The 10,000-nt window shown below is 46.4% G+C and overlaps 1 protein-coding gene across 1 annotated transcript in view; it reads left to right on the top strand.

The window, feature by feature from the left end:
* The window catches only part of LOC138867556 (paired box protein Pax-6-like), a gene marked incomplete at its 3' end in the record, with an annotated part of 117,188 nt that overhangs the window by 106,012 nt on the left and 1,176 nt on the right, over positions 1-10,000 (top strand).

Here is a 10,000-nt window from a genome sequence, read left to right as displayed (position 1 = left end):
GGGAAAGTGAGACGGCACAGGACCATCTCTCAGCGCCAGGGAGGGACCAGGGTAACAAGCATTAACTTATGAAAGGGCGAAGCGTTGTGAATAGGAACCCCCATTGTGAAAATTGTTTTTACGGAGGTAGGCAAAGAGGAAGGGACAAGGGGGGTAGGGAGAGGGACAAGGGGGAGGGAGGGAGGGAAAGAGAGGGAGGGAGGGGAATGCGAGGGAAGGTAGGAATGGGAGGGAAGGAGAGTTGGAGGAACGGAGGGAGAAGGAAAATGGGAAAGGAGGAAGGGAGGGACAAGGGGGAGAGTAGGGAGGGAGGGAAGGAGAGTTGGAGGAATGGAGGGAGAAGTAAAAAGGGAAGGAAAGAAGGGATAGGAAGGGAGGGAAGGATATAAGGAATTGGAAAAGGGAGGGACAAGAGACAAGAAAGAAAGAGAAAGAGAGAGAGAGAGAGAGAGATGTGTTTCATTTGTCGGGCTCTCTCTCTCTCCTTCTCTCTCTCTCTCCCCTTTGCCCGACAACCAGCGCAGTCATTTTTGTTTCCATGGCCGGGGGGGGGGGGGGGGTAGTGCTGCCTGGATGGCTCGCTCCCTCTCAGGCGCGTAAGGGAGGGGCCATGGAGGGGGGGGGTGTCAGCGGCGCCGCGATGGTGGGGGCGGGAGCAATGGTGGCCAACGGGAATGGTAGATAAGAGGTTATGGTAGCGGTGGCGGGCAGCGGTAATGGTAGATCGTGGAGAGGGAGGGAGAGAGGAAGAGAGGAAGAGAGGGAGGGAGGGAGAGAGAGAGAGAGAGAGAGAAAGAGGAAGGAAGGGAGGGAGAGAGAGACAGACAGACAGATAGACAGAGACAAAAACAGAGAAAGATACAGACAGAGAATAAAATAAAGATGGTAAACTATGGTATCGATGTTAGACAGCGATGTCAGATCCCGGTATCAATAATAAGAGAAATTTCGTGGATAATTCTAAAAATAAAAAAAGACAAAAGATAATGATGATGGTAATGATAGTAATAACAGCAATAATGAAGAAAAAGATGATGATACATGGAATAATGATAAGGATAATGATAGGAATAGTAACAAAAGCCACAACAACAATATCATTAATAGCAATATTGTAAATGTTGATAATGGTAATAATGATAAAGATGGTGATAATGATAATGATCACAACAAAAATAGTAATGATGATAATAACAACAGCAATAATGATCATAATAATATTAATGATAATAATGATAAGAATGATAGTTAACAATAGTAATAATAAAAAAATAATAATGATACCAATAACGATTATTTTTTAATAATAACAAAACATGAACACAGGACCAACAAACCATCACAACAATAATAAGTAGTAATCTACAACAAATAAGAAAAATAATGATAAGGGATAAACGACTACAATAATATATATATATATATATATATATATATATATATATATATATATATATATATATATATATATATATATATATATATATATATATATATATATATATATATATATATATATATATATATATATATATATATACATATATAAAAGACATTTGAAATTCAAAAAAACACTATTAAAAATAACTAAACAAATAAGCAGTAAACATGGAAGAAGAAAATAAACTACAACCATAGAATTAGAAAAAAGAAACAACCAAAAAAAAAACTATATCAAAAACAACAAATAAACAAACAATAAACAACCAACAACACGGAAATAAAATCATCAAAATCAAAAATCTACAAAAAACCGGTATCAAAAACCACCCCCAAACAACAACAACAACAACACCAAAATATTAATCAGCAAACAATAAAAGCAAAGCGAAGCCCCGCTGCATCGACTCCATCAGCTGGCATTCATCGCCCGGGAGCCCTATTCGCACAAGTGCCTCGGTGCGGATAAGCGATTACTCTTGCACCAAGGCTTCACACTACGGAAAGTAATTATACATAATTTCTTTTGAATTTCTTTCTCTTCTTTCATTATGACGGGGATCTTGGAGTGCGTTATTACGAGTCCGTGATTCTCGCTATATATTTTTTTTTTTCTTTCTCTCTCTCTTTCGTTGTAAACTCAATTAATAGAGTGGGGGCTGGGGGGAGGGGGTGTAGGGTGGGGGGGAGGCGGGATAGGGAGGGAGGGGGAAGGGGGTGATAAAGGGGGTGGAGGGAAGAAATGGGGGGAAGGGAGAGTGGAAGAGGAGAGAACGGGAGAGAGAAGGAAGAAGAGGGGGTAGGGGGAGGAGGAGGAAGCGGAGAAGAGGAGGAGGAGAAGGAGAAGGAGGAGGCGAAGAGGGAGACAAGGTGGAGGAGGAGGAGAGGCAAGCGGATAAGAGGAGGGGGAGGATTAGGAGGAGACGAAGAGGAAGAGGAAGAGAGGGGGGGCGGAGAAGAGGAGGAGGAGGAGTAGAAGGCACCGAGAAGGAAGAGGAAGAGGGGAGGAGGCACCGAGGAGGAGGAGGAGGAATAGAAGGCACCGAGGAGGAAGAGGAGGGGGGAAAGGGAGGGGTTCGCCATTCGGAATTCTCCTCCTAGAGTTTCTGGCACGGTCGCACGTGCATAAAAGCCTCATGCAAATCGGCGCTTTTCCCCTTTTCCGTCCCGTTGCTCCTCCTCCTCCTTCTTCTTTCTCCTCTTCCTCCTCGTCCTCCTCCTCCTCCTCCTTGTCGTCGTCCTCCTCCTCGTCGTCGTCATCGTCGTCGTCCTCCTCCTCCTCCTCCTCCTCCCTCCTCGCCCTCCTCCTCCTCCTCCTCTACCGCCCTCCTTCTCCTCGTCCTCCTCTCCCGCCCTCCTGCATTGTCTTGCCAAATCGCCTCCTTGCTTGGCTATAATTGAGGGATAATTAAATTTATACTCAGCTTTGCTTGAGATCTTAATGAGTGCCGAGTCTGGGAGATTTGTCACGGTCGGGTTCCCCTTTCGCGGCGCCGGGGAGAGGGGAGGAGAGGGGAGGAGGGAGAGGGAAGAGGGGAGGAGGGAGAGGAGAGGGGAGAGAGGGGAGGGAAAGGGGAGGAAGGAGTGGGGAAGAGGGGAAGATGGGGGATGGGGGAAGGAGAGGGGAGGAGAGGAGAGGGGAAGGAAAGAAGGGAGGGGGAGAGGAGAGGGGAGGGGGAGGGGAGGGAGAAGGAAAGAAGGAAGGGAGAGAAGGAGGCAAGGGAAAAGGAGGGGGAGGGGAGAGGAAGGGAGAAAGAGGGAAGGAGGGGAATAAGAAAGGAGATGAAGGAAGAAGATGAAGAGGAGGGGAAGGAAGGGGAAAGAGGAGAAGATCGAAGAAGATGAGGAGAAGGAGAAGAGAATGGGAAGAAGAGGAGCGAAGGAGGAAGAAAGAGATGGAGGAAGGAAAAAGATGAGAAGAGGAAGAGAGGGGATAGAGGAGGATAGAAAGGTGCCACACGGCTGCCAGGACAACAGAGCCGCAATGGTGGGTGGGGTTTAATGGGAGGAGGGGGAGGGGGAGGGGGAGGGGGAAGGGCGGAGTGCAGTGGGAAGAGGAGGAGAGGGAAGTGAGGAAGGGGAAGAACAAAGAGAGATGGAAAGAGAGAGAGAGAAGAGAGAGAGAGAAGAGAGAGAGAGATTGAGAGAGAGAGATGGAAAGAGAGAGAGAGAGAGAAAGAAAGAGAGAGAGGTGGGGGGGGGGTGAGTGGAGGGGCCGATGGGGGGGGGGGAGCGGGAAGGAGAGCTTGACTAGAGTTATATCAGTTGACAAAACCTCTTGTACAGAAATTTGTCAACCTTATATAAATGGATTTTCATTTTTTTTTTTTTTTTTTTTTTTTTTTTTTTTTGATTTCCGAATGACATATCTCGACGTGAAAGAATAAGGTCGAAAGAATAGTAATGTTTTGAAGAACTTTATTCCTTATCAGAATGGATTTTCACAGTGAATAGACAATGCTACCACGACTCAGTCTATTATTATCATTATTATTATTAGCATTGATAATTAAGTCGAATGAAAGCGATGACCAGCAATTATTTAGGATTTGAACAAGAGAAAGGCTTCCATTGCTTATGGGATTAGTCAGTATCTTACCTTTATCACAAACACACGCAGACACAAACACACACGCCCGCACGCACACACGCAGACACAAACACACACGCCCGCACGCAGACACAAACACACACACACCCGCACGCACACACAAACACACACGCCCGCACGCAGACACAAACACACACGCCCTCACACACACACACGCAGACACAAACACACACGCCCTCACGCACACACGCAGACACAAACACACACGCCCGCAAGCACACACACAGACACAAACGCACACGACCTCACGCACACACACGCCCGCACGCACACACGCAGACACAAACACACACGCCCGCACACACACACGCAGACACAAACACACACGCCCGCACGCCCTCACAACACAAACACACACGCCCGCACGCACACGCGACACCAACCCGGCCCTCCCAGCAACTCATAACCGAGGCTGAGCGCACCACACTCGGAGGCGCCCGTGACACTTTACGGCGAAGCGGGCGGCTCCGAGAGACGGCCCAGCGCGGAAGCCACTCGTCCCGCCGTCACTCGCGGAAGACCTCCTCAAGAAAGGGCTTTATTGCGTGTCTCGCTCCTGTTCAAAGGCCCGCCAAAGGGGGGTTCACAGGACACGCGGTTAATATGGCGAGATGCCCAGCGGACGCGTGGCTGACTCGGGTGCCACGCTCGGCTGCCCTTCCCCTGGACGCGAACGCCGGCCCGTGGCACTGGCACTCCTCGCAGGCCCTTGGAGGAGCTCCCCCACCCCACCCCACCCCATCCTCCTTGAAGCCCCTGGAAGACACTCCCCCCCCCCCTCTTGACTCCGGCCCACGCTCTCTGTTGCTACACGAATGAGGGAAGAGGGAGAGAAGGAGTTACGGAAGGATGGAGGGGGGAAAGAGGGAGAAGGAGAGAGGAAAATCCTTCCTGGATGCCCGGGTTACTACGAGAGGAAAAGAGAGAGAGAGAGAAAGAAAGAAAGAGAGAGAGAGACACACACAGATAGGAATACAGACAGAAAGGGAAAAGAGACACAAAAAATAAATAAAAAACAGACGACGAAGCGAAAAGAGAGAGAGACAGACAAACAAAGAAGAGAAAAAGAAGAAAACAATAAACAGAGAAAAAGCAACAACAGAAAAATGATAATGATAATAAGAAGCAACTAACGTGATTAATATGACAGATCGAGACGAGATAGATGATCAAGGTCGACGTCTCTTTGTGATGGAGATGATAGCGCCTTAGACCTCTTCTCTTCTTTATTTTCTTCTCCTCCTTCTTCCTCTCTTCTCTCCTTTATTTCCTTCTTCTATTTCTTCCTCTCTTCTCTTCTTTATTTTCTTCTCCTCCTTCTTCCTCTCTTCTCTTCTTTATTTTCTTCTTCTCTTTCTTCGTCTCTTCTCTTCTCTTTCTTCCTCTCACCTCTTCTCTCTCTTCTTCTTCTCTTTCTTCCTTTCTTCTATTCTCTTTCTTCCTCTCTTCTCTATTTTCTTCTTCTCTTTCTTCCTCTCTCCTCTTCTCTATTTTCTTCTTCTCTTCCTTCCTTTCTTCTCACTTTCTTCCCTATTTTCTTCTTCTTCTACTTTCCTCTTTCATCTTCTCTTTCTTCTTCTACTTTCCTCTTCTCTATTTTCTTCTCCTTCCTCTCTCCTCTTCACTTTCTTCTTCTTCTACTTTCCTCCTCTCTTTCTTCTTCTTCCATCTCCTCTCCTCTCTCTTTTTTCTTCTTTCTTCTCTCCTCGTCTCTTCTTATTCTCTCCTCTTCTCTCTTTCTTCTCCTTTTTCTTTTTTCCTCTTCACTCTTTCTACTTCTTTTATTTCTTCTTTTTTGTTCTTCTCTCTTCTTCTTCTACTACCCCCTCTTTTCAAGGAGAAGGAATAAAGAAGGTAAGAGATAGATAGAGAGAGAGAGAGAGACAGACAGACAGACAGACAGAAAGAAAGACAGAGAGACAGAGAAAGAGAGAAAGAGATTTAAAAAAAAAAGTAAAAAAAATATAAAAATAAACACAAAGTCAAACATTAAAGGCAAGCAACATGGACACTTTTGGATGCGTATTAAGGTAATGTTATTGACATTTTTTCCCCCATTTATTTTTCCCTTCCTCCATCACATAAGACAAATCCGAGCCATCGCCATTAGCCACGAGTGTTAATCACCTGGGAGGGGGGGGGGGTGAGGGGGGGGTAATGGAAGGGGGGGCGGCGGAGGGAACTTTCGAGCCGAGGGGGGCAGGGAGGGGGGGAGGTGGAGTGGGGGTAAGAGTGGGGTGGAGAGGGGTTAAGGATGGGGTGGGGGATGAGAAGGGAAGAGGGGAGGGGAAGGGTGTATGTGTATATACATGTGTCTATGTATATATATATATATATATATATATATATATATATATATATATATATATATATATATATATATATATATATTTATATATATATATATATATATATAAATATATATATATATATATATATATATATATATATATATATATATATATTCATATTCACGAAACGACCATGGTACCCACGAAACGACCATGGCACCCACCAAACGACTACGGTACCCACCAAACGACCACGGCACCCACCAAACGACCATGGCACCCACCAAACGACCATTACACCCAAACCCCCCCCCGTGTAACACAGCTCTAAGTAGCGTAATCGAAATAATACCTCACGGAACAACCCCTTCAACTACTTATTTCTTCTAAGCCGTAACTCAGCCTGCCCTGCCCTACCTACAGTATCCGGTTCTGCAACATTTCTAAGGGTTTCTGTGGCTGGGTTAGGCGGCCCGACACGTACCTCGGACACGCTGAGATTTATGTAAAGGGTGAAGGGGGGGTGTTTAGGGAAAGTCAGGGAGGGAGGGAGGGAGGGAGGGAGGGAGGGAGAGAGGGAGGGAGGGAGGGAGGGAGGGAGGGAGGGAGAAAGACTGATGGAGACAGACAGACAGACAGACAAACAAAAAAAGACAGATAAGAAATGAACCAAAGAAAGAGAGAGACAAACAAACATAACCAACCAGTAAAACAGACACAAAACAAACACAACAAAGAGACCAGACAACACAGACAAGACAGACAGACAGACAGACATCTCTCCACACAGACACTCTTCACCTAAGCCTCAGACGTGGAGGAAGACCTTGGGGATCGCACAGACGGAGAGCATAATGGAGGAGGGTGACAGTCAAGCGCCAAGACGAAGGCGGTGAAGGAGGGAAGTGGGAGAAAAGGCGGTGAAGGAGGGAAGTGGGAGAAAAGGCGGTGAAGGAGGGAAGTGGGAGAAAAGGCGGTGAAGGAGGGAAGTGGGAGAAAAGGCGGTGAAGGAGGGAAGTGGGAGAAAATGCGGTGAAGGAGGGAAGTGGGAGAAAATGCGGTGAAGGAGGGAAGTGGGAGAAAAGGCGGTGAAGGAGGGAAGTAGGGGAAAAAGGGATAAAAGAGAAGAGAAGGGAGAAAAGAAGGGGGGAAGGTGAAGAAAATGAGGGAAAAAGAGGTGAAAGGTAAAGAAAATGAGGGAAAGATGGGGGGAAGGTAAAGAAGATGAGGGAAAGAGGGGAAAGAAAGGGTAACAGGGGGAAAGTTAAAGAAAATGAGAGAAAGAGGGGATAAAAAAGGGAGAGAGGGAAGAAGGAAGAAGGAGAGAACGAGGGAAACGAATCAAGGACAAGCGAGGGGAGAGGAAAGGAGGGAAAAAGGATTCCAAAAGAAGGAAAAATGCAAAAAAAAGGGAAAAAAACGAAAAAAGGAGAATAGAGGAGAAGGGAGAAGGAAGAGGAGAGAGAGAGAGAGAGAGAGGGGGGGGGAGGAGGGGGTGCGGGCGGGAGATCGCGGATGAGGTTCATTAATCAAGAGCGATGATTCGATTGCAGGAAAAGGTTCCATGACTCGGGGATATTTTCCTCTCTCGTCTCCCGCGCCCTGGACTCGGCGGCGGCGGCGGTGTCTTCCACGGGGAGGGCTTTCTTCCTTTCTTCCTTTCTGTCTGTCTGTCAGAGTGTCTGCCTCCCAATCTGTCTCTCTCTCTCTCTTTATGTATATATATATAGATAGATATAGACATAGATATATATACATGTATATATATATATATATATATATATATATATATATATATATATATATATATATATATATATATATGTATGGATATATATATATATATATATATATATATATATATATATATATATATATATATATATATATATATATATATATATATATATATATATATGTATATATATATATATATATATAGATATATATATATATATATATATATATATATATATATATGTATATATATATATGTATATATACATATCTATACATATATATACATATATATACATATATATACATATATACATACATATCTATCTATCTATCTATCTATCCATCTATCTATCTATCTATCTATCTATCTATCTATATATATATATATATATATATATATACATACATATATATATATAAAACTTGGAAGAGGAAGAGCCCCCCCCCCCCCCTGGCACGGACGCGAGCAGCGCCGGGCGGGCGAGGGCCACATCGGCGACCCGATTGAGCGCCGTCGGCCATCGCCATCGGATGTCCTTTGGCGAAGCTTTCTGCGACCCAGAGGCGTTTAAATGTAATTCTTCCGGACGGTCGCGCTTCGGACCCGATTCCCCACGAGAGGCGGACTCCGCGAGGGGTATGGGAGGGGGAGGGGTGGGGAAGGGGAAGGGGTGGTGGAGGTGGGGTTGGGATGGGGGAGGTGGAGAGGTATGGGGGAGGGGTGGTGGGAGAGGGAGTGGTATGGGGGAGGTGGGGAGGGGGAGGGGTGGGGGTGGGGTTGGGGAGGTGGAGGGGGAGGGGGGTGGAGGAGTGAGGGGTATGGGTGGTGGGGGAGGGGGGTGGAGGAGTGAGGGGTATGGGTGGTGGGGGAGGGGGAGGAGTGAGGGGTATGGATGGTGGAGGAGGAGGGGTTGGGGGGGAGGGGTATGGGGGAGGAGTGAGCGGTATGGGTGGTTGGGGAGGTGGAGGAGTGAGGGGTATGGGTGGTGGTGGAGGTGGAGGAGTGAGGGGTATGGGTGGGGGGAGGTGGAAAAGTCAAGAGATTAAGTGTCTGTGTCTTCGAAGAAACGGCTGAAGACATTAAAAAAAAATCGTGCAATCTCTCTTCATGGAATCTCTCGCGTATCAACAAAAATCCAATTGCTAATTTGACTCCAATTCGCCATAAGAGAGAACGCGTATCGAAGAGCACGGGGAAGGACCGGAGTTGTTGCGAATATGTCAGATTGCAACTTGTCATTTCTTAACTTTGCTGATGAGTTGAGTGGCGGCTGTGGACGGGAAGGTCGTAAATCCGGGTTGGGGGTTAGAGCGAATATTAGACTTGGGGATTTTGAGAAAGGCTTTTGGCGAAGGCCGCTGTGCTTCAAAATTTTCATCCACTTCTCTTAGAGTCTACTGTATATACGTACATGGACCTGCAGCTGTCCTTCAAATTCTTTACCCCCACTTTCGCTTCTCTCAGAGTCTACTGTATATATATATATATATGGACCTGAACAAACCACGCATCATCAACAAGTATGCCTATAAGACCGGGAATCCAAAATCCAACAATGACATCCTTTACGACACTCAATCACACCCCGAAAAAAATCACTCGCATCTCTCGCAACACCAAAACGAGCATTCCAAGTGCTTCCGAGCCTCTGGGAGCGCCTCTGGGTCCATGGCGAGACTCCGAGGGCCGGCTGGAGCGCCTTGGAGTCCGCGTCCTCTCGTGCAGGCGTCGATGTCTTAGACGTGAATAGCTCGTAGGAGACCCTAAGCATGCCGGGCTCGCTCCCCCTGCCTCTCAGCCTCCTCCTCCTCCTCCTCCTCCTGATTCTCCTTTGTGATTTATTATTGTAGTGTTTATTGTAGTGTATTTATTTATTGTAGTGTTCTCCTCCTCCTTCCTTCCTAAAGTTGGTGACGT

The sequence above is a fragment of the Penaeus vannamei genome, chromosome 30 (assembly GCF_042767895.1).
Source record: "Penaeus vannamei isolate JL-2024 chromosome 30, ASM4276789v1, whole genome shotgun sequence".
Taxonomy (NCBI): Eukaryota; Metazoa; Arthropoda; class Malacostraca; order Decapoda; family Penaeidae; genus Penaeus; species Penaeus vannamei.
This window is presented reverse-complemented; position numbering and strand designations above follow the sequence as displayed.